This window comes from Schistocerca nitens, chromosome 2 (genome assembly GCF_023898315.1).
Source record: "Schistocerca nitens isolate TAMUIC-IGC-003100 chromosome 2, iqSchNite1.1, whole genome shotgun sequence".
Taxonomy (NCBI): Eukaryota; Metazoa; Arthropoda; class Insecta; order Orthoptera; family Acrididae; genus Schistocerca; species Schistocerca nitens.
In genome coordinates, this window is record NC_064615.1 from 806925514 (window position 1) to 806951835 (window position 26322).

General features: G+C 45.0%; 1 protein-coding gene and 2 pseudogenes across 1 annotated transcript in view; 2 read left to right on the forward strand and 1 right to left on the reverse strand.

Annotated features, from left to right (window-relative positions):
* Positions 1 to 1475: 1475 nt before the first annotated feature.
* On the forward strand, positions 1476 to 1593 carry LOC126238130 (5S ribosomal RNA; annotated as a pseudogene).
* Positions 1594 to 8738: 7145 nt separating this feature from the next.
* The window catches only part of LOC126237066 (sodium bicarbonate cotransporter 3), a 1007081-nt gene continuing 989497 nt past the window's right edge, over positions 8739 to 26322 (forward strand). The window contains exon 1 of the mRNA XM_049946852.1: positions 8739 to 8882. The gene's annotated coding sequence lies outside the window, so the exon portion shown is untranslated. The remainder of the gene's footprint in view (positions 8883 to 26322) is intronic.
* On the reverse strand, positions 14988 to 15105 carry LOC126238132 (5S ribosomal RNA; annotated as a pseudogene).

Consider the following 26322-nt stretch of genomic DNA (forward strand, 5'->3'; position numbering starts at 1 on the left):
AATAGCTGCCTGTCTCAGCTATACATTCGCCATCTTCAGAAACTTTTAAAAGAAGTAAAAGAAACTGGATCAAAATATTTGAAAATTTACAAAGCTTTTTTCCACTTACGTAAAGTAAAATTATGAGTATATCTTGTTCATTCTCATAAATCTTACGTAGCTTGCGGTGCAACTGGATAGCTATGACATGCGTCACGCGACATGTGTTATCATATTGAGCCATAAAACAGAACAGCTTGCTGCAAGCCAGGGGATGTGTTCAGCGAGAATTCACAGAGGTAACACGTGCATTAAAAGCAAGAAAGCCAGAAGGTGAGTTATTGTCACTATTTTCGGCCGAGTTGCATCAAGACTCTCCCCAAACAAAGGTTATGTGACGCGATGTGCCAACTTCTTGAGAATGGGACTGCAGAAAACAGAGCTTTTAAAATTCTTAGTTCAGTGCAGATAGGGAGTCATTCGTTGATCTTTTGATACATCTTTGTGGTACCGGTGACCGTGATCAGCCATTGAGTTTAAATCAACTCAAGGGACGACCCTGTATAACCTAAGTTTACTTGAAGTATTGGCTCTGAGCACTATGGAACTTAACATCTGAGGTCATCAGTCCCCTAGAACTTAGTACTACTTAAACCTAACTAACCTAAGGACATCACTCACATCCATGCCCGAGGCAGAATTCGTACCTGCGACCGTAGCGGTCGCGCGGTTCCAGACTGAAGCGCCTAGAACCGCTCGGCCACACCGGCCGGCTTGAAGTATTGCTTTCACCGTGAGCTCATACAGGCAAATACTTTTCTATAATTATTAAGAAAATAGTTAGTTTTTGATTAACAAATACAAAGACTTCCAAGTAGTAAATACGTGTCGATACTTGTAGGTACCACCTGGTCAAATGTAACACATTTTCGTAAAAATATTTTATATACCGTGAACGCTCTCCCCCCGAAAGAACTTGCCTATTTTCGATTTATGTGTGATTGCTCTCCACATGGTACATCTTCTTCTGCACTTTCTTGGCCTTATCTGTCCTCTTCGTCCTATTACATTGTAATTTCTGGCTTTGTTAGATAGTATGCCACTGTTCATTCTGCCGAGACGTTCATTTCATTTACTTCTGTTGTCTTCAGTTTTCCCTCTTCTTTAAACATGTTTAATTATTTTTCTACTGTGACTGTTTCTTAATGTGTCTACTCTGGTATAGCCTATCACAGCCCCAAGAAACCTCTTTTCAGCTGCCTGAATAATTTCTTGTCGTTTGTAAATGACTCACAACACATTTTAGCAGAATAATGTATGGATGATCGTTACTTTATAAAAGTGTATTCTTGTTATTTCGTGTATCTTGTTTCTAAAGTACCTGTTTATTGTTCAAAATATGTCCACAAATTTTGCTGCTTTCCTGCCTGTGCCTTTGTCGTACTTGTATGTCATATCATTTCACAGATAATTAAAATGGCTCAACTATTCTACTATGCAACGGCCTTGCCGCAGTGGATACACCGGTTCCCGTCAGAGCACCGAAGTTAAGCGATGTCGGGCGTGGCCGGCACTTGGATGGGTGACCATCCGGGCCGCCATGCACTGTTGCCATTTTTTGGGGTGCACTCAGCTTCGTGATGCCAATTGAGGAGCTACTCGACCGGATAGTAGCGGTTTCGGTCAGAGAAAACCATCATAACGACCGGGTGAGCGGTGTGCTGACCACGTGCCCCTCCTCAGCTGAGGATGACACGGCGGTCGGATGGTCCCTATGGGCCACTTATGGCCTGAAGACGGAGTGCTGTGTGAACTGTTCTACTACATATGCACTTCAAGCAGTAGGTAGTCCGCAATCCACCCTACAGAGCATGACAGAGGATACCATCTACCACTACTGGTAATTCCCTCTCCTGTTTGACTCGCAAATGGAGTGAGGAAGAAACGACTATCTGTATGCCTCCATACGAACCCTAATATTGTTATCTTCATGGTCCTTAAAGAAAAGTACGTCGGCGACAACGGAATCATTCTGTAGACAGCCGCAAATGCTAGTTCTCTTAATATTCTCGTTAGTATTTTGCAAAATAATGTCGTCACCCTTCCAGGGGTTCTCATTTCAGTTCACGGAGCAGTTCCGTTCTTCTTAGATGTTGATCGAACCTACCGATAGCATAGTAGGTGACACAACTGATGAAATCGCGTTACTTCATTGTTTCGTGAAGTGTGTTAGATGCCGCTTTCAACCATCAGTCCTCACTGCTCTAACGATACAAACACATAACAGTGTGCGTTACAGCCCCCACTACGCTGTTGGCAATGAATAGCCGTAGAATACCTAAGAACGTCCACCACCACAGATCTAAACTAGAATTATTTATAGCCTGCACGACACATTTTGAGAAGTGATTCCGATATTCAAGTGCGTTTTCGCTTATTATTCGTGGTGTGTTACACATAAAATGCAGAAGGCTACAAGAAAGTAAGCGCACTCAAGATTATCCTAGCTGAAAAGCATGCTCTGTAAGATTGCCCATCGAAGTTACGTGAGAACTATGATATTGCACTTCCTTGGAAGCCTAATTTACTGCGGAGACTGGAAACCAGTCATGTGATTTCATATGTATATGTCCAAACAGCTATAAGAGTAAACAGTGAAACATACAAATGCTCGAAAATCCTACACACATGTCCCAGCTTTGTCACTCCCGATTTCTTTCTTGCTTACTCGTTGAAACGCTTAATGCTTATAAGCTGACGTCTACCTACATAGGGAGAAGTGCCCATCAAGCGGAAATATGTACGTTGAAACGCTTAATGCTTATAAGCTGACGTCTACCTACATAGGGAGAAGTGCCCATCAAGCGGAAATATGTAAGTGTTAATTTCTTTCCACGTTGTTTGAGAGAGGAACGGAGAATATACAGTCTGATATTGGTTCGATGAACCCTCTAGTGGTAGAGGGTTGCAGAGTTGTCATGTAGTTTTAGATGTGATCAACACGCCACTTCCAGTTATAAATACAGAGTTTAGTATTCTTATTGACACTAGTAATACAATCGCGTTATGTGGTTGGTTGATTCGTGCTGTCTTCTTCCGTATGTTAGAGTTCTTATTGCTCTAATAGTACAAACACATAACAAGCTGTGTTTCAGTCCCATTACACTATTGGTAATAAGCTGATGGAAACGGTAGCAGCTGTATGATACGTAAACTAGAATTATTTTTTCATCTTCATAATGCCTTTCGGGAAACGATTTAGATTTTCAAGTACTTTATTGTATGGGAGTATGTAATAACATTTCGTTTTCTGTAAATATCCTCGAGAATTAGACAGCTTTGTGGAAACAAATTGTTAGCCTTTTTTATATAGATTGCTTTCTCCTCCCCGTCACCTGTTGTGCGTTTCTGCTGGTGGCGACTTGTCTGCCTTACCACGTTCTCCGCTTCCGCTCACGGGAGGTACCAGCACACGGAGGGCACGTGTGGCTGGCGTCTGGTAGTGCATCCCCGGCCAGAGGCTTTGGTGAGGGCTGGGACACCAATCTTTATCCAGCTAGCTTCTCTGTCAGTCACGAGTGAACAGCGGGGATTGCTGCATGCACATTTTTCTAGTTTTATTTTAATAAAGTGCATTTCTGTAACATTTTCCATACAATTCCCTAGGCGCTCTGCACCTTATCTGCGGAGTGGTTTATGAGCACTGGAACGATTACACTTGGGTCTCCTCCTCGTGTTTTTAAGTCATGGTATATTTCTTCTACCAATCCTCTCTTATGGAGGTGGTAATTGGTTACAGTGTAGATTTAGCGTTGTCACGTGTGTGAAGGTTTTTTTACGAGTCTACTTGGGACAATCGTATAGTGACGTCGCAAATTAACAATGCAGGGACAAAGCTTGGTACAAATTAATTTGCATTGCGGTCATTGTCTTACTTGAGATATGAGTAAAGTTGTTGAAATATCTTACTGTACTACATGTTTAACGTGTTGTATCTGTGTATTTTGTTAAAATAATATGCTAAGGTATTGGTCAAACATTGAAGATCACGTATTTATATATATCTTAGAATGGGAACGCGGGTATTTAGAGAAATTCGGTAAAGTTGTAGCAAATAGCTTTGGGAGGTTGGAGTGCTTACAGAAAATAGCGTGACATCTTTATTTTATAGTAATTCCGTCACAAGCTGTATTATCAAAGTGCTGTAGAAATGTTAGTAGCATACCGCTACTAATGACAGTTTACAGGTAGTCGAGAGGTCAGAACTTTTCACGTGGGCATTCAGGGCTGACGTTAAATGATAGAACAGAAAAATAGATCAAATAAAGGTAATGTATTTCAGGGCGCGCCCAGCGTCCACACACCTGGCCTGTCTCCCATGCACGCTATTGTCTAAAGCATGGCATGAATTTGCTAGTAATTTCACCAGAGGGCTGAAGGCCTCTCTTGTCAGCAGCTTCAACTGGATAGGACTGCCTGTGTTCTAAAAGGCAGGCAGCTTGTGTCATTTAGGCGCAGCCGAAGTTGCTCTGGGAGAAGACTTGTAAATATTTTACTGGGACTTTTGAAATATTATTTTTAAAACAATTCTCTAAATATAGCTTGACTGGCTGCCATCTTGTACAGTCTATTACTTCGTAATCAGCCGGCCCGGTGTGGCCGAGCGGTTCTAGGCGCTTCAGTCTGGAACAGCGCGACCGCTACGGCCGCAGGTTCGAATCCTGCCTCAGGAATGGATGTGTGTGATGTCTTAGGTTAGTTAGGTTTAAGTAGTTCTAAGTTCTAGGGGAGTGATGACCTAAAATGTTGAGTCCCATAGTGCTCAGAGCCATTTGAACCATTTTTGTACTTCGTAATTTATGCCACCATTTTCTACGTAAGGAAACTCCGCTGCTGATAATCGTTCCCCTCGATATGGTGGACAGAGCAGAAACGACTTGACAGTCTAGAGACGAAAGGCAATGAGTAGCTGTGGGTAAAGAAATAGCTTATGCAAAGAAAGGAATTCACCCACACTCTGCTACTTACTGAGCTTGGAGCTGATGAATTATTTAAGAATGGACGAAATATGCTTTTCGCAGCTGCTGAATGCCTTCAAACCATTATCTGACGATAAAGAAGATACACTTGAGAGAAACTGTGATCTGCGAGAAGAGGCTGTCAGCTGCATTACGGTTTTTACCCACTGGCATAAGCTACGAGGCCCTCAAATTCAGAGAAGTTGTATCCCCACAATTATTATCTAAAATGATTCCTGAAAGCTGCAGCGCAACCTATAGTTCTCTGAGGAAATCCGTCATGGTAAAGCAAAGTAAATTAAACAAATGATACCCCAAGTAAACGTTATTCATCTATTCCTGTATATAGCATAAAAGGTGTCCCCTATAAGCTTAAGAAACTCATTTCGCATTATAATAAGAAACACTGCAAATGGGTGAGGCATACATCTTCTAATAAATACAGCAACAGATGCATGAGAAATGAATCAAGTAGGAACTGTTAGAACTGTAAGAAAAAAGTCCTACACTTTAAAGGAAGAGCATTCTATGAATAAAAGTCCACCGACTGTATATATTCCGGTGTTTGGGTTTTATTTCCGATATGCATCGGAAATGAAAGCAAAGATCTAATCGAAGGGTGGCCTGTGAAAGACAACTCTGCTTGCCCGCAAGCGTTGTGAGCCAGAAGCTCCCCAACCATTTCTCTGCTAACATCTCACGTTTCCTAGTGATTCGCGTGTCGCAAGACGGGCCTGTTTACTTCACGTCTCTTTCGCATTCGTGGTAGGACAAAATTAGTGAGAAGAAAGTGGCTGAGGAGGAGTTAAGATCCTCAAGATGAAATACTAAGCTTCGACCCGCAGCAAGAAAAAGATTAATTTTTATTGAAACACAAGCGGGCCCTCAGCGTTTCTTTCGTAATGCTATTTTATCGGAGTGGAAGAAGTAACACATGAAGCCACATTTCCAACTCCTGCACGAGAAATTCGTGATCACTTTTGATACTGGGGAAAGAGGCCAAACTTATCGAGCAAAGACAGAGAGGAAAGTTCATATAGATACATGTTATTTCTTTAAAACGTTATTATTATTTATAAAGAACTATCCCGTTTTTCCTTATTAAATTACCTTCCCTTTCTATCTTATTTACAAGAAGAGAACCATGTCATCCACAATGATGTTGCCGCGCGGAGTGGCCGCGCGGTTGGGGTGTCATGTCACGGATTGCGCGGCCCCTCCCGCCGGAGGTTCGAGTCCTTCCTCGGGCATGGATGTGTGTGTGTGTAGTTCTTAGCAAAAGTTAGTTTAAGTAGTGTATAAGTTTAGGGACCGATGAACTCAGGGGTTTGGCCCCATGGGAATTCACACACATTTGAACATTTGAACAATGATGTTGCAATGAGAGTGAGCTATCGCATTCCTCTTAAAATAAAATAGTGAGTCCCTTCAGCGATGGAGAATTTGTTTAAGAGTGCTTTTTGCTGCCGCAACAATCGTGTTCAGCGACTCTTCCTGGTTTGAAAACAGGTACTCTTCCACGGACAACAGTTTGCAGATGCACTGAACAAATGGCGAACAAAATAGTAACGCAACTGTAAGATAATATTAAGAATTTTTTTAATGAAATCACGGATATGACGGATGTTGCTCAGCTTGTGGAATTTGTGAGAGGTCTTGAGGATGAGTTCAACTTGTTTTCTTGCTTAGGTTCAAATGGTTCAAATGGCTCTGAGCACTATGGGACTTAACTTCTAAGGTCATCAGTCCCCTAGAACTTAGAACTACTTAAACCTAACTAACCTAAGAACACCACACACATCCATGCCCGAGGCAGGATTCGAACCTGCGACCGTAGCGGTCGCGCGATTCCAGACTGTAGCGCCTAGAACCGCTCGGCCATTTTGCTTAGGTAACATTATTAACGAATATGACCCTTGTTGGGAAAACTTCCGTTGATTGCAACAGGTGGATATGCTGCAATGATTGGTCAAAAGTCTGCTGTAGTTGCTTCGATAAGGAGCAAGTGAAATAATTTGGTATCCAGCAGAAAACACCAGCAGTACACTGCGCCCTACATCACTCTAATCTCCAGGCAAGGTGTGCCAAAATAAGTGGCATCATGAACGTTGTTGTAAAAAATAATAAACTGAGATCACGCGGATTGGGACTTTGGCAGTTTAAATTTTTCCTGGCAGAGCTGGGGTGTGACTATGGTGATGTGCTACATGTTTTTAAAGTACGCTATTTGTGTCGAGGTGGTGTTTACAACGTCTTTTCCAACGTGCATAAACACATGCAAAGTCTTTTGAGACAAGATGGCTCGTAAAAGCGTCCGCCCTAGAGCAGATCCATTAGTTTTTCTTCACAACAGAATTGTTATAAGCTAACTATTATTAATTTTTCATTCCATGGACCTTTTGTGCAACCGAAGATCGGTGCTTAAGGCAACACTCCAGGAAATACTATGCACGTAATAATGTGTAGTAAGTATACATTGCATTGTCGTAATGTAGTAATTACGACAATGGAAAGGATACTCATGTCGCTGGCCGGTGTGGCCGAGCGGTTCTAGGCGCTTCAGTCTGGAACCGCGCGACCGCTACGGTCGCAGGTTAGAATCCTGCCTCGGGCATGGATGTGTGTGATGTCCTTAGGTTGTGGAGTGTGTAGCGCTGTGGTGCCGATCGCCCAACTCAAGTTCGTCTTCTGTTACTTCGCACGGGATTAAACGATGTTCAAGCATGAATAATATAACTGTGTGCAAAGGAGACGAAATTTTGTTGACTTCGTGCGAGGGGTATACCAATACAGACGCAAGAAATGAAGCACGTGTTTCATTTTTTAACAAATCCATAACGATTTCATGTAGCACATAGAGGCAGAGAAGAACAGACGTATGTCGGCCTTCCCTAATTAGGTTTCTAGTTTTTACTTACCGGAAATGAAATCTAAAACCAGAAATAGAGACAGATTAGATCAGATTTGGGCGTGATGCTGTTTGCGGGCAGTGTGGGCATTTGTATCGCCTTGAGGGCACGATGCGCGCACAGCTCGCGTGCTCTTTACTCGCGAACAGGATTGAACACTTCCGATAATACACGATTACACCTGACGCTCGCAGTCACATTAGTATCGAAAATGGCTGAAATAGCTCTGAGCACTAAGGAACTTGATATCTGAGGTCATCAGTCCCCTAAAACTTAGAACAACTTAGACCTAAGTAACATAAGGACGTCACACACATCCATCCCCGAGGTAGAATTCGAACGTGCGAACTTAGCAACAGCGCGGCTTCGAACTGAAGCGCCTAGAACCGCTCGTGACAGCGGCCGCCCAGGCTCGAAGATGGTGTATTGAGTCTCCGAAAACGGTTGTTAGATGGTAGTAAATAACATTACAAGGATGGTAGCAGGTGTTTCATTTTATTACATCGATAAAAGAGGACGCATTGGTAACGGTGCGCCCGCCTGCCGTGGAGACAAGAGACTCGAGACGGTATCGGCCCTGCCCGCTTCCGCAACAGTAGGAAGCGGCCTTCTAGTCGGCAGCCGTGGCGACGGCCGATAGCCGCACAGCACAGCGCAGCGCAGCGCGCAACAGGCCCGCGAGTGGCTTCCGGCGCGCTTGCGGCCCGAGTCACGCGCGGCGCTAGTGCGCCAGCCCCGCCTCCCTCGCCGGGATCAATAGGCAGTGCGCGCCTCGCAGTGCTCGCGGACGGTCGCCCGTCTTCCGTCGCCCCAGCTGACGCCGCCACCGCCACCGCCGCCTGATCGCTCGCTAGCCCGGGAGCCAGCGGCTCTCCTCAGCTGTCTGTCGGCGTCGCGGCGCCTCCACTCAGCGGGCGTCGTCCGGCCCGCCCCGCTGCTCGGCGGCAGACGCTCGGCCACCTCCTACCGCATACCGGTAACTCACGGCTCCATCTCGCCTCTCATCAGCCCCGTCTACTTGTCATTCACCCGAAGAAAACCGTTTCCCTCCGACAGATCACCAGAAACTTACGAAGATACTGGAGCAAAAACAAAACGAAACAAAAAGCTTTATATCCTGATTTTTCTAGTTCATCCTTAATTAAGTCAATGTAACTGGCGCTTTGCTACTCATTAGCGCACTATATTAAACTGAAAATTAGGTTACAACGACGCTAGTCGAAAACATAAACAAACTAACTTCGCACAGGCATACGTATCTGATGTAACTGGCGTCAAGGCAATCCAGCATCAGAGCATGAATGTCACGAATGCACAACACGAGACATTTCTCCACAAAATAAGTCCCAAATAAAGACCTACCTGGCACCATGCATTAATATATGCCAATGACACAATACGAGATTGTCACTGAATAGAATAATTGTCTTTTTGAACATAACTGAATTATTATACACAATTTTTCGATTTAAGCTTTCTATGAGATGCAATTCTCAACCTTCAGCTTTCAAACTACGCTATTTCATCGACTTTCCTCTTAAGTATCTTGCGATGCTTCGTACTGTGAATCTCGAACTCGTGAACTGTTTGGTGTTGTGTACAATCGTGACATTCATGTTTGGGTGCTTTTCTGCCTCGACGCCAGTTACCTGTGACAGTACGAATTAAAATTAACGTCGTTTAAACTAAACTCCGCAGTCAGGAGCTTAAAACCACGCGATGTCCACCGGGCGCTGTGTCATCCCCCTGCCATGTGGCGTCATGCGGATGCGGTGTGAATCGCTTTGTGGTCAGCAGACCGCTCTCCAGGCCTTTGTCGACTTTTGAAACTCCTCATTTAAGGAGTTTCCCATCTGGCAACACGAAGCTGTTTGCACCCCGTTCCTGTTGTCACACCGAAGAAAAATCACTGCCAGCGTTGGGAACCGAGGCCCTGTCCTCCACATCAGACACACGGAGGACGACTAAGTTGTTTAACTGAACAGATGCTCGGATAACGAGAATACATAAAGTTGTTAGCTTCGTTGCATTGCAAAATAGTTCTTGTTTGTGTTCCACAGCTCTGATTTTTATTTGTGTGTGTGTGTCTGTGTGTTTGTGTGTGTGTGTGTGTGTGTGTGTGTGTGTGTGTGTGTGTGTAACAAAAATTTGCACTCGAAAATGGTCTGACTGAAACCAGCCATAGGCCCCCAAAATTAAAAACAAATTATATAGCAGCTTCACGTATGGCAATATATTTCTATGCGTTTCATTGTGTTTAATATGCCACTACACGTTTCGATCTTCAGCTCATCGTCAGGCTTCTACTTTGAGTATAGTATGATTTTTTTTTTTGCTTATAATGTAATACCATTTGAAGAAATATAGCAACCAGCCACTTTTTATGCATCTTTATTTATGCCAAGAACGCTTCGGACATTCCTCCATCTGTAATTCAAATGGCTCTGAGCACTATGCGACTTAACTTCTGAGGTCATCAGTCGCCTAGAACTTAGAACTAATTAAACCTGACTAACCTAAGGACATCACACACATCCATGCCCGAGGCAGGATTCGAACCTGCGACCGCAGCGGTCACGCGGTTCCAGACTGAAGCGCCTTTAACCGCACGGCCACACCGGCCGGCCATCTGTAATTGGTGTAATACATTTATATCTTCTTCGATATAACATATCTGTCGACTGCATTTTGAACGCTACAGTTCATTTTATTTTGTAAATAGCGCGATTCATTACACTAATAACATGGTGTACTAAGGAAGGAATGCGACACGATTAATATTTACGTCATATGGAGACAAGTGTCAAATTATAAGGCTGCCAATATTAATTCTGTAAACACAGCTGATTTCAGAAGTAAGTTGAGAATATACAAGGAAAAATTTAACTTCAGTTTGGACGTAATTTCCGAAACATTTAGTTGCGCTCTATCAGTGAAGCTTAACGTGTGTGCGCTACGTACATAAATACGAAAAAAGTTAATGAACATAAGGCAGCTTCAGAGTTCAAAAGGCAATCCAGAAAATGTATTGATGAGAATTATGATACGCCAACTGAAGATGTGAAAGCATACATAAAACAGTACGACAAATGGCCGATTGTTGTATTTCTTAAAGTAATTTAATTCTAAGCCATCGATCTCAACTACCATTATCACAGACAAATTAATACAAAGTAATAGTTCTGTCTGTGGCTTGTTTATAATGTTACATCAGTGACGTCTCCAAATGATATAGTAAAATATCGGCTTATAGTGAATTGCCGCCAGAGGATGAGTTGGTGTACCCAAAATAAATAACAAAAATGACAGCATGTTTTGTGCGCGATACTGGTACTACATGTTGAGTATCCGAATATTAAAGCGTCGCAGCAAACTAATTAACAGGTGAAGTAAGTTGTCCCAGAAGCACTGTGTAGTTTGGAATACGGTACAAAAATATAACGAAGAAATTAGAGATTCATCTACTCAATTGACCGTAAAAGGCTCTTTCTACAATTTTCGAGTGTGTTCACTTCACTTAAATGTTGTACTCACACCACAGGAGACAGCTTATTTTATAGTGTATGAATCAGTCCCTCTACTCTGCAGCCCGATGCAGATGAGGAAACTAATAATAGTTATAGAAAATAAGGTAGTTAAATATGCAATTAAACCATTTACATGAACACAGGGTTTATAACAATGTGCCTGCCTATGACTTCGAAGGGGGAGCCAACATAAATTATACCGTACAGCTGAATTATTGTTGCATAATTAGTATTTTCCTTCTGTTTACTGGCTTGTGTATTGCCACGTCTGACAGATGCTGCGAATTGTCACTTGAAATCCCACGCCCGGGTTCCCGCGTTCGATTCCCGGCGGGGTCAGGGATTTTCTCTGCCTCGTGATGGCTGGGTGTTGTGTGATGTCCTTAGGTTAGTTAGGTTTAAGTAGTTCTAAGTTCTAGGGGACTGATGACCATAGATGTTAAGTCCCACAGTGCTCAGAGCCATTTGAACCATTTTGTCACTTGAAAGAGCAACAGTCTGACCTAAATACATTCCTTTTCCACAGTACATGAACCATTGACTTTCAGGGCAAGATTAAGCTTGGAAAATAATTACATGTATTGATATACTAGGGATTAGTTTATCAGATACACACGTGTAACTCAACACGTTCCTACGAGGAAGACGTCATTCCCATTGTAATTGGAATGTTTTAAAGAACAATGGAAACGCGGCCCAGTAAAAATCTGAACGTTTCTTCTTTATAATTGTTATGTAATCGTCTTATTGGAAAACCTAATATTTCAGTGTAGTACATTTTCTGAAAGATATTTATTTACTTTATTTTGCTGCGTCAGAATGTTAATTTCTTTGTAATTGGTATTTTAAACTGAACAAAGTAATCCGACATCGTTCTGATCTACAGCGTACGCCTAATGGATGAAAGGTCGTATATGAAGTGCAGTGAGTCACTAAGCTCTTAAAGATTGTGTTAAGTCACATTAATAGTGTTATCAGCAGCTGGAGCTGTTACGTCACTGTTCTTTTTTTGCTTCTGTCACACAAGATAGTATACAGTACCGTCCCGTTGGAGCTTTACTGCCCCTTCTATGACTGTACTTAATATTTTTGTCTATGTTTAAAGGCTGCTTTGTGATGGGGCAAGACTTTACCTACGCAAACTGTTTGGAGAGAGATTTAGTGTGTTTTCAGGTAGCTGTTTAACTTCGTTCTGCGTCTACTGCATTTACAAAAATCGAAATACATGGGAATTTGTGTCAGTTGTTAGAGCTCCCCTATATTGGACTCGGACAGAAGGGGAAATGTATTAGTAGCTAATTATTTGCAAACAACGAAAGGGCATTTTAGTTACAAAGGTTGTTGTTCTGTGAAGATAGCAAGAATTTCATTTCACAGTTCGCTGTGTTGGTTACTGTTACCGTGTCACGCCAATCATGGCTGTCAGCTAAATGAAACTGAATGTATTGGAGTGAGTGCAATCAAGGGGGTGAAATCAGTGTCAGGATGTATCAGTGAAATTCGTTCAGAAATGGAGAACCTGAAGCGTGATGAATAGGTTGTGACAAGTTAAATTTGCTGCCACGCTGGGATTTGACCAGGATGTCTTGCCAATCGCGAGCAGTCGCATCAACTACAGAGGCCGTCCGGGAACACTTCTACTTTTCCAAACAACCAGAGATTCTCATTTCTGAATAGCCTCTCACTGGGAACAGATGTGATGGAAGTCCGTGAAAGACCATCAATTGCATTAAAATCACTGATATTGAGCGAATCATTAGGGAATTATAAGTCAATGCAGTGACATCTGCGTGAGCAAGAAAATAAAAAATACTAGGGTGTTCGCAAAGGCACTTCTCCCTCGCTCATAGGCGCTAATACTGACAGAAAGAACCACTATGGACTGCGCAGATAAGGATTGTATTTATACATATACCGAAAACAGCCAAACTGTTTATGAACAATACACTGAAAAGCCAAAGAAACAGGTACACCTGTCTAATATCGTGTAGAGCCCCAGCGAGTGTGCAGAAGTGCACGGATTCAACTAATGTCTGAAGTAGTTCTGGAGAGAACTAACACCATGAATCCTGCAGGGCTGTCCACAAATCCGTAAAAGTACGAGAGGGTGGAGATCTCTTTTGAGCAGCCCATTGCAAGGCATCTCAGGTACGCTCAATAAAGTTCGTGTCTGGGGAGTTGGGTGGCCAGCGGAAGTGTTTAAACTTCCTGTAGCCACTCTGTAACAATTCTGCACGCGTGGGGTGTCGCATTGTCCTGCTGGAATTGCCCAAGTCCGTCCGAATGCACAATGGACATGTATGGTTGCGGGTGATCAGACAGGATGCTTACGTACGTGTCATCTATCAGAGTCGTATCTAGACGTGTCAGGGGTCCCATATCATTCCAACTGCATACGCCCCACACCATTACAGAGCCTCAACCAGCTTGAACAGTTCCCTTCTGGCATGCAGGGTCCATGGATGCATGAGGTTGTCTCCATACCCGTACACGTCCATCCGTTCGATACAATCTGAAAAGAGAGTCGTCCGACCAGGCAACAGGTTTCCAGTCATCAACAGTCCATTGTCGGTGTTGACGGGCCGAGGCGAGGCGTAAGGCTTTGTGTCGTGCAGTCATCAAGGGTACACGAGTGAGCCTTTGGCTCAGAAAGCACATATCGATGATGTTTCGCTGAATGGTACGCACACTGACACTTGTCGCTGGCCCAAAATTGAAATTTGCAGCAATTTGCGGAAGGGTTGCACTTAAGTCACGTTGAACGACGCCCTTGAATCGTCGTTGGTCCCATTCTTGCATGATCTTTCTCTGGTCGCAGTGATGTAGGAAATTTGATAGTTTACTGAATGTCTAATAATCCCTGTAGCCTTGTGAAATGGTCGTACGGGAAAAGCCCCACTTCATCGCTACCTCGGAGACCTTGTGTCCCATCGCTTGTGCGCCGACTAGCACACTACGTTCAAACTCACTTAAATCTTGATAATCTGACATTGTAACAGCAGTAACCGATCTAACAACTGCGCCAGACACTTGTGTTATATGGGCATTGCCGACCGCAGCGTCATAATCTGACTGTTTATATATCTCTGTATTTTAATATGCATCCATGTACCAGTTTCTTTGACGCTTCAGTGTATTTATAACATTAATATGCGACGCGTTTCGGCCAGCTGGTGCTAATCTCAGACAGCAAGACACTAAAATATTATTTGATTTACTAAAGCTATAAACCAATTTGCTGCGTTCTTCATTAGATCCTAATAGTGTGCTTCCCAACATCTACATGATTACATCTAACGGCTATTCTGCAGTTCACACATCCGAATTTGGAAGGGGGGGGGGTGTTCATATAACGACTCAGTCTACAGACCACAAGTGGCCCATCGCAACCATCCGACCGCCGTGTCATCCTTAGTGGAGGATGCGGACAGGAGGGGCGCGTGGTCAGCACACCGCTCTCCCGGTCGCTATGATGGTATTCTTGACCGAAGCCGCTACTATTCGGTCGAGTAGCTCCTCAGTTGGCATCACAATGTTGAGTGCACCCCGAAAAATGGCAACAGCGCTTGGCGGCCTGGATGGTCACCCATCCAAGTGCCGACCACACCCGACAGCGCTTAACTTCGGTGATCTCACGGGAACCGGTGTATCCACTGCGGCAAGGCCATTGCCTGGGTTCATATAACAACCAACTTATTCTTTCTAGACCGTTCCACTCTCGAATAGCGCATGGTAAAAACTAACACTTAAGTCTTCCCATGCGAGTTCTGATTTCTCTTATTTCATCACAATTGTAGTTCCTCCATACATACTTGGGAGCAAAAGAAAAAGCATACATAGATACGTAGGAGAACTTGTTGATTAAAATGCCTTTGTTTTAGTGACAGCCATTCCACTCCATGATCATATTCATGTCCGTATCTCCCCTCTATAATACAAAACGAGCTCCTGTACTTTGAACTTCTTTGATGGCCACCGTAGATCCTGTCTGGTATGAATCCTATACCTTAAAATAATACTCAACAAGCGGTAGAACAAATGTAGTGTGGGCAGTACCTCCAGTAGTTCTGTTGCACCTTCTCAGGGTTCTTCCAACAAAACACATTCGTTTTTGGCTCTCCTTCCCCACAGTATTTTCTGTTCGTTAGTTTCGATTTAAGTTGTTCGTAATAGCAATTTCTAGGTATGTAGCTGAATCAACAGATTCTCAGTTCGTGTAACCGAAATTTAGCCGTATTCTTTTAGTATGAACGCGATGGACCTCACAATTTTTATTGTTCAGAGTGAACTGACACTTTTCGCTACATGCAGATAGGTATCTTGCCGAAATCATTTTGTAATTTGCTTTGTTGTTCCAATGACTTAGGCGGTATACGATAGAATCGTCTGCAAACTAAGAGGGCTACTCGCGACTGGATAGTAAGAATGGCAAATTTTTGCTGAAGAGACATACTGATGAGAGATTTTTTTCTCTAAATTCGAGGACTGTCTCAAGAAGGGAGACAGTGAAACCCGTTGCCGGCTGCTCTGAATGACAGAGACGCCTCCTAGGGATAAGCGCGAGGTGCCGTAGTACGACGACAGAAATCAGCATGTGTTTTTACACACTGAAACATATTTGGATGTTCGGTCAACCGTCAAATGTCTTTGCTGTAGATGGCGTCGTCCAATGTAGCGATAAAAGAATGCACCCTTCTGTATTAGACCGTAGAGGATGCTAAAAAATTTTGGTTTAAGACAAATTGATAGAACACTGATATGCCAGATCATTATGATCACCAACCTACTGTCGATATAAACCCGTTCAGGCGTCACCTGGCGAGGAATGCCTGCTAGTCACACACACACGGTGCGTGCGGTGCGTGTAGTAATAGTGAGTGTGCTTTCAGTGTGTATAATGGATAAGACGCTCGATTTATCTGAGTTTGACCGAGGGCACTATGTGATGGCCCGAATGCTCGGCACGATCATTTCGAAACTCCACGTTTTTTGTCGGATGTTCGAGGAGTACTGTGGTGTGTCTCTTCAACACGTGGCAACTCCACGTCCAGACGTCGTGGATAGGGCAGCAACCCTCCATTACAGACGTCGGACGTCATAGGCTGGCAGACTGACAAAGCAGGACAGGGGGCGAACTTTGGGGGACTAACAGCAGGCTTTAATGTTGGGCAGAGTGCAAGTGGGTCTGAACACACTGTGCACCGAACAGTTTTAACGATCGGCCCCCGCAGCCAACTATCCATGAATGTGCCAATGTTAACATCACGACATTGGCAACTAAGACTGAAAAGGGCACGTGATCGTCGGCACTTGGCTTTGGTGCCGTGGCAGAGCGTTGCATGGTCTGATGAGTCCCGGTACATTCTTCATCATACCGATGGGAGGGCGCGAATCCGTCGTCTCCCAATGGAACAGTTCCTTGACGCCTGTACTGCGGGACAGAGAAAAGTGGACGGTGGCTCCATTATGATTATGCTGTGGGGGAACATTCACGTGGGCATCCATTTGTCCAGTGTGGCTCGTGCAAGGCACCATGACGGCCAAGGAGTGTCGTAAACAGATTGCAGACCACGTACATCTTTCATCACGATCATGCTTCCCTACAGCAGTGGCATTTTTCAGCACGATAATATGCCACGTCACAAGGCCAGGAGTGTGACAGAATGGTTCGATGAAAACAGTGGCGAGTTCCAATTGATGTGCTGGCCCCCCTGGTCGCCAGATCTGAACTTGGTGTAACACATCTGCGATGTCATTTAACGTGGCGTTAGAGCTCATCGCCCCCCTCCCCGGAATTTACGGGAATTAGGTGACTTGGGTGCGCAACACCCTCCAGCGACTACCAAGGCCTCATTGCCTCTACGCCAAGACGCGTCGCCCCTGTTACCTGTGCTAGAGCTGGACATTCCGTCTCTTAGGTAGGTCCTCAGTGTTCTGGTTGGTTGGTTGGTTGGTTTAAATGAGGGGGTGGGTTGGGGGGAGGGACCAAACTGCTAGGTCATCGGTCCCCACAATGTTCTGGCTGACCAGTGTATGAGACTTGTAGCTCGTCACGCACGAAGAAATGGTCCCCGTTTCCACGTGCTTGCTCGGGTGTACGGTAGTGAGACTGCTTCCGGATGCAAGCTTTAACGCTTTGATGATGACCACTTATTCTAATTTGCTGGTACTTCTTTATACAGGCAGAAGAGGACCTCAGCAGTGTTTAAATGCGCTCTGCGTATGCATCGTGGCCTGCAGTGCAATAGGCACCTACTAAAATTTCTTTAACACAATGAAAACGTGTTTGATGATCTAAACAAGCGCGTACGAAATGCTACGCCAGTTTTGTGATTTGATTGAAGAGTTCCTAGAAAATACATTACAGCAAGGAAATATATCTTTAGACGTAAAAGTAACTTCTGGCGTATCCCAAGAAGTGTTGAAGGGCCGGCCGCTGTGACCGAGCGGTTCTAGGCGCTTCAGTCCGGAAACGCACTGCTGCTACGGTCGCAGGTTCGAATCCTGCCTCGGGCATGGATGTCCTTAGGTTAGTTAGGTTTAAGTAGTTCTAAGTTCTAGGGGACTGATGACCTTAGATGTTAAGTCACATAGTGCTTAGTCATTTGAACCATTTTTGAAGTGCTGAAGGACCATTACCGTTCTCATTAAACAGGGTGAACATAGTCTTCCCCGGATATATTAGTTTTATTTCAAAAGAATACTTTTGATACAGAAACGCGTTTTGTTCTAATTATACCTTAACTCTTCATGTAATCATAATAGAAGGGCATTTGCAACAAATTGGTTAGCTGTGTCTAGAAATACACTCCTGGAAATTGAAATAAGAACACCGTGAATTCATTGTCCCAGGAAGGGGAAACTTTATTGACACATTCCTGGGGTCAGATACATCACATGATCACACTGACAGAACCACAGGCACATAGACACAGGCAACAGAGCATGCACAATGTCGGCACTAGTACAGTGTATATCCACCTTTCGCAGCAATGCAGGCTGCTATTCTCCAATGGAGACGATCGTAGAGATGCTGGATGTAGTCCTGTGGAACGGCTTGCCATGCCATTTCCACCTGGCGCCTCAGTTGGACCAGCGTTCGTGCTGGACGTGCAGACCGCGTGAGACGACGCTTCATCCAGTCCCAAACATGCTCAATGGGGGACAGATCTGGAGATCTTGCTGGCCAGGGTAGTTGACTTACACCTTCTAGAGCACGTTGGGTGGCACGGGATACATGCGGACGTGCATTGTCCTGTTGGAACAGCAAGTTCCCTTGCCGGTCTAGGAATGGTAGAACGATGGGTTCGATGACGGTTTGGATGTACCGTGCACTATTCAGTGTCCCCTCGACGATCACCAGTGGTGTACGGCCAGTGTAGGAGATCGCTCCCCACACCATGATGCCGGGTGTTGGCCCTGTGTGCCTCGGTCGTATGCAGTCCTGATTGTGGCGCTCACCTGCACGGCGCCAAACACGCATACGACCATCATTGGCACCAAGGCAGAAGCGACTCTCATCGCTGAAGACGACACGTCTCCATTCGTCCCTCCATTCACGCCTGTCGCGACACCACTGGAGGCGGGCTGCACGATGTTGGGGCGTGGGCGGAAGACGGCCTAACGGTGTGCGGGACCGTAGCCCAGCTTCATGGAGACGGTTGCGAATTGTCCTCGCCGATACCCAAGGAGCAACAGTGTCCCTAATTTGCTGGGAAGTGGCGGTGCGGTCCCCTACGGCACTGCGTAGGATCCTACGGTCTTGGCGTGCATCCGTGCGTCGCTGCGGTCCGGTCCCAGGTCGACGGGCACGTGCACCTTCCCGCCGACCACTGGCGACAACATCGATGTACTGTGGAGACCTCACGCCCCACGTGTTGAGCAATTCGGCGGTACGTCCACCCGGCCTCCCGCATGCCCACTATACGCCCTCGCTCAAAGTCCGTCAACTGCACATACGGTTCACGTCCACGCTGTCGCGGCATGCTACCAGTGTTAAAGACTGCGATGGAGCTCTGTATGCCACGGCAAACTGGCTGACACTGACGGCGGCGGTGCACAAATGCTGCGCAGCTAGCGCCATTCGACGGCCAACACCGCGGTTCCTGGTGTGTCCGCTGTGCCGTGCGTGTGATCATTGCTTGTACAGCGCTCTCGCAGTGTCCGGAGCAAGTATGGTGGGTCTGACACACCGGTGTCAATGTGTTCTTTTTTTCATTTCCAGGAGTGTATATTTTTGTACTCAGGGGCGTTCATAAATACAGTGTATCTCTCCTAAGAGTAGTCAGGTGTATTTTCTATGGTGTTTCGGCAGGTATTTGCAATTTCACTTTTCAGTCGTGTAGCAGGACTCACCCCAAACAAATAGTGCTCATCATGTCTTTCATGCGACGCAGTTTGTTTCCTGTTACAATGAAAAGCATTTTTAAAGCAGAATTTTGCTTGCCCATTCGATAGAGCGCTGCCAAATTAGTCTGGTCCGAATGTTCCATCGATACGTATTAAGAGTAAAATACGAAAATAAACAGCAGTCCAGTAGCGGCTCGGTAGCGCTGCGCATTTTGCGGTAGCAGTGCTGTCGCTGATGGATTACTGATTATTCTTCAAATTTTACTGCCCCTGTTAATGTATATCGATGAAAGGAACGTCGGGCTAGACTAATTTTGGAGCGGTCTGTAGAAATGGAACATAAATTTATAATTTAAAAATCATTTTCATTGTAACGTTAAACAGACCGAAGCTTTCTGTTGACAGTGGGCGCCGCATTAAAAACACACGATGAACGTTATTTGTTTGGGGTGACTTTCTACAAAGTGCAAAAATTAAATTGCAAATATCTGCCGAAATACTAAAGAAAATACACCTGGCGACTCTTAGGAGAGAGACCTGATATACATAAGCGAGCTGTTTGTTCGGTGAACAAGCTATATACAGAGAAATAGCAGCGCTAGAAAAATGTAACAAATGCAGAAAGACGTGCAACGAATCAACTTTTGGTGCAGGGATCGTAAGCAGATCATCAACATAAACAAATGTAACGTATTGCACATAAATATGTAGAAATCTCCATTATCGCATGGTCACACAATTTCCGAACAGTCACTGGAAGCAGCCACATTCATTAAATATCTGGGAGTATGCCTATGAGGCAATTTAAAGTGGAACGACCGCTTAAAAGTAATCGCAAATGCGAGATTCGTGAGAACCCTTAGAAAAATGCGGAAGACGCAGCTTACGACACCGTCATTCGACCTATACTTGGGTATTGCTCACGATATGAGACACAATTCAGATTTGATTAACAAATGAACTAGAGGAGGTCCACGTAAGATTAGCATGTTTCCTCACAAAGTCGTTTAGTAAGCACGAAAGCCCCACGAAGATGGTCACCCAATTTCAGTGTCAAGTGTTGTACATTACGGGAGGTTTACTGTTAAAATTCGTAAAGCGTACAGTTCTAGAAGAGTCAACCAAATCTACATGTACATAGATACTGCGCAAGTCACCGTAAAATCCCGAAAAGACCGTCAAGGTAAAATGACAGATTCGAGGTTGCACGGAAGCTTGCCGACTATCTTTCCGCGCACGATTCGTGACTGGAAGAGGAGAGGGGGGGGGGGGGGGAGGGGAGGCAGTGGTACACAAAGTATTTTTCACTACGCTCTATAATGTGACTCACGGAGCATAGATGTAGATGTGAAACTCCACGTCACTTTGTAAAACGCTTGCTAGTGTTCAGTTTCTGAGGGATTTGTTTTTAACAAACAATATTTACTAATTAATTCTAACGTGACGGCAACCCCCGATAACTAGAATTAGTATCATTGTCGGGGAAAAGTAAGTCGTTTTCTGGGAAACAAGAAAATATCAGTACAATTAAGGCTTTCGCCGTCGGTGTTTATTTCAGTCAAAACTCGCTAGACGTTTTGGCATCATCTGTGGCAGATATTTAGACAAATATGTGCCAGGAGATTAACTATCGATTACGTTTAGTAGATAACCTTGTCACACAGTCGGCATCACAACAATGGAGACGACCACTAAACAGCTCCTATTCCGACTGCAATTTCGGGGCCTCCTTGAGCAGCTGTTTGAAGATTTCTCTCGCTGATATACACGGAACGTCAAAAATAGTTTTATGTTTAGATCGAGGCCTTTCAGTCCGGCAGTTTTACCTGAAGAGACTCACGTAAGTAGTTAACACATACTTCGACTATCTTTAGCGTCACAATTTGGTCAGTCGTATTGCAACTTGTAAAAAGCCACTCACTTCGCTCACTGTGAATGGGCCTATCACCATTCAATCTGGGGCTTCCGTGGCCGGCTGTCCCGTTTCCTTCACAAATTTTTAAAAGACAGCGTTTCCAAGATATGTTGCTGGTTCTGCCCTCTCGGCCACCTTTATCCAGGAAAACGGTTCTGAGCGTCGTCCACTTTGCTATCGCTACCAACCCTTTAACGGCCTGTCTGCCGGGCATCTCCGGCTCCATTTTCGTTGACGATTTTGTCATCTATTGCAGTTCTCCACGGACCCGTCCCATTGAACCGCGTGTTCAGCGATGTCTTGAACGTCTTTACTCATGGATCATGGAGCATCGACAATGGCTTTAGTTTTTTCCACTGACAAAACCGTATTCATGAATTCCTGTCAGCGCAATTGGTTTCTTCCTCCATCTTTACATCTTGGGCCTGTTGCTCTGCCTTTCATTGAAACTACGAAATTTCTGGGACTCATGTCCGGCAGGGAACTTTCTTGATCCTCCCACGTGTCTTACCTGGCAGCCCGCTGTATGCAGTCCCTCAATGTCCTATGTTTCCTCAGTAGTACTTCCTGGGGAGCAGGTCTAACCACCCTCCTCCGTTTGTACCGGTCCTTTGTCCATTCGAAACTAGACTTTCGATGTTTCATTTATGCATCTGCACGTCAATCACTCTTACGCCGTCTCAGTACTGTCCACTATAGTGCATCCGTTTGGGCACTGGCACCTTTTACACTAACCCAGTTGAGAGTCCATATCAAGAACTGCTGTCCTATCACCGCGACTTTCTCCTCAGCAGATAGGAATGCCGTTTGTCTGCCTTGCGTGGCCACCCATCCTATGCCTCCTTCTTCGATGACTCCTTTGATCACCAGTATGGGGTGCGTCCATGCCTCCTGTAATTCGCTTTCGGCTCTTGCTCCGGCAGCTTAACTTCACGCTACCTGCAACTTTCCCGGTGGGTGTAAACCCTTTACCATTTTGGCTTCGTGCGGTGGCCCGTGTTCACCTTGCCCTTCATTCGCTTCCTAAGCACACTAATCCAGCCTCGCTCTCTCGCCTTCATTTTCACGACTTTTGCGTGGAGCTTCGAGAGCGCACCTTTGTGTAGACTGAGGCTCTCGAACCAACCGTGGTGTGCCTTGTCATTGGTGGCGACGTTTTCCGTTATCAGGCCACGCAGTAATCCGGCGACACAAGCCATTCTGTATGCTCTACACCGTCCATCCCTTAGTGCAAATGGTCCAGGAGAGCTGTCACTTGCTCACTCTTGATGGAGCCACTGTGATGTTTATGCGGGTTCTTGGTCACGTCGGTCTGACAGGAAACGAGGCCGCTGACTCTGCTGCCAAGGATGCAGTCCTCGTATCTCAGCCCGCTAGTTCTTACATTCCCTCTGACGATCTGTGTAGCCGTCTGTTAGCAGGTGGTGTCACTCTAGCATCAACACTGGTGCTTCCTTCGTGGGAGCAAGCTCCGCGTTATTAAGCCTCTCCCAGCGGCTTGGACGACCTCCTCTCGACCCTCTCGCCGTGAGAAGATCATTGTAGCTAGGTTGCGTATCGGGCACTGTCTCTTTAGCCATCGCCATTTGTTAAGTGGTGCTCCACCACCATTTTGTACTCATTGCGCTCAACCTTTGACGGTGCGCCGTTTCCTGATGGAATGCCCCTTTTTAAACCAATTACGTTCTAATTCGTGTTGCCGCCTGAGTTACTGGCCGTTCTAGCGAACGACGCGCGGGCTGTCGACCGCGTTTTACTTTTTATCCGTCGCAGCAATATGGCAAAAGCCATTTAACTTTTAGTTCAGGACCTCCTTTTCTCTATGGACCTTTCTCCACGTCCCTGTTTTTAGCTGTCTTCTCTTCCGTCGATTGGGATTAAAGGTAGTCCTTTTTAACTCCTGTCTTTGTCTTCGTGTTCTACGTTTCTGACATGGGCGCGTAAGACCCTAGTTGTTTTGCGTCCTTAAAAACATTGTCTTACTCAGGCTGCTATAAATCAGTACCACAATCAAATCTTCATATGAACATTAGATTTCGCATTTATATTCACTGACTTCCCCAGTTCACGTCCGAATTGTCACCACACGACATAACCTATGCATCAGGCCATTATACGCATTTGCCTTTCCAACGATACTGCGTATGCATCGATTTCAAAAACGTCAACATGGAGCAAGCGCCGAAAGAGACAAAAGATCGAACACACAAAGGGAGCAATTTGTGTTTTGCAGCACATTGACGTCATTCAATTAAGAGCTTGTTATTGACGACCGCATACCATCCTCCAATTGGCTGCCTCCCCTCTGCCATCTTGACGTTTTACGTCTACAATGTATGAAAGACTTGCACCAAGCCGTCGCACCATTAAGATAAAGTGTCTAGAGCAAATTTACGAGAGTGCCACATCAACAGTCAGAAAACAGTACACACGGGGGATTCGAAATTTTTCGTACTTGGCTCTGCAAATAATAGTTTCATAGTGCTGCTCTTGAAATTTTGGGAGTAAGGTATCCTACGATACAGACCGTCCTCCTTGTTCCTTTTCCAACTGTAATTTTTTCAGCAGTTTTGCGACACTCTCAAGTACACCAAACGAACCTGTGACGAAACACAAAGCTCTCCTTTGAATATACCCTACCTCGCCTGCTGATCCACTGTGATGATGTGAACCAGGACTGTCTTTGAGATTGGAGTAATTCCCTTGGACTTCTTTCAATAAATTTGAGTCAGGTATCTGCCGTTACCACTACATTTATTTATTCTTTGCACCCTAAATCCCTCCCGAAAGATACACTTATTTACTTGGTTGTGAACTGAACGTGTGGATGATACAGGCTGACGATCATATAGTCAAACGCTATCTGGTCTCTTCGTCGTTTGACGCGCGTTGCCGGATATTTATTTATGTTGTGCTCAGCTGCCAACATATTTAAACAGGTAGGTACTGTTCATATTCCAGCCTCTCTGATGGGTTGTAACAACTTTATAACGCAGATGCAACTTTTTCTTGAGAGTAACCCGATGCTCCTTTCACTCGTAATGATCTGTTTGCTAAATCGAGCAAGGTGGCGCAGTGGTAGGGATACGTGCGCTCAAATTCGGGAGGAACAGGATTCAAGCCCCGGGTCGGATGTCCGGGTTTCCTGTGCTTTCCCTAAATCACTTTAGAAAAATTCCAATCGATTTCTTTGAATCCGACATGGTCAATTCCTATCTCAATCCGTATGCAATCCGCAGTTGTACTCCGACATTCCCCCCCTTCCCCCTTTTCCTGGTTGTTAAGGACGTTTTACTCAAGTTGTCTAATTGGTCTTATATTCTGTAAGAATGTAAATTACACTTTTTCCATTATTCTCCTAGGGCAGTGTGAAACCGTATCAATGGATACACTCACGTTTGTTAACATTTCGCCGTCTTCAGCTTCATTCAAAACGACTTCACTGACTTGTTTCTAGAGTTACATCTGCTTCAGTTTGCCACCTAGTGCTAAATTAACGACATATTGAACATCATAATAGGGTAAGTGCAAATATGCAGAGTATTCACCAATGCAGAATATGAACGTTTCGTGGACAACTGAAGGTAACCGTCCATAATTATTTCGTTTAACTCGTCATATGTGTTTATGCGTCAAACTGACAATTATGTTTTACAAAGAGGACTCTTCGGCTTTGATACCGAGCGGGATAGCACAGTAGTTAGCGCACTGAGCTCGCATTCGGGAGGACGTCGGTTCAAACCCACGACCGGCCATCCTCATTTAGGTTTTCCGTGATTTCCCTAAATCGCTTAAGGCAAATGCCGGGATGGTTCCTCCGAAATGGCAAGGCAGCTGTTCTTCCTTAACCCGAGCTTGCGCTCAGTCTCTAATGACGTTGTCGACGTGACGTTAAACACTAATCTCCTCGTGTGAATTTTAAAATTTTCCCGGCGAATTGACTGTTCAAACAAATTTCGGGCTTGCAGCCGGTCGTCGTTCAATACTTCGCACGATATTTCAACTGGGCACCTGCCAGTCATCTTCAGGTGAGCCGTCGCAGACTGGCGATAAAGTTCTCCGCTCCGCAATATATAGCGTACTGTAACTATTCTGCGCATGCGTCGAAAATTTGATAGTTGAACCAACACTGCCCGCCGGCAGCGCCCTCGCTGGTGGAATAGCGGAACTCAGTCGCCCTCTGCGTTGCTGTTTGCCACGGCCGTCGACGCACTCTGTCGTCTTCGATTTGAGCAAATCGTGGAGATGATGGGATTCAAAATGGTTCAAATGGCTCTGAGCACTATGGGACTCAACTGCTGTGGTTATAAGTCCCCTAGAACTTAGAACTACTTAAACCTAACTAACCTAAGGACAGCACACAACACCCAGCCATCACGAGGCAGAGAAAATCCCTGACCCCGCCGGGAATCGAACCCGGGAACCCGGGCGTGGGAAGCGAGAACGCTACCGCACGACCACGAGATGCGGGCATGATGGGATTCCATGCACTGTCCAGCTGGTAGCCGCTGTCACGGTTTAACAGATTTTCCGCCAGTCGTATTTCTACGGATTCTTTAATAACGGAGTCCCAGAAAGACGTTGCTGTAGACAAAATCATTGTTTTCTCATACTCCATTGAATGT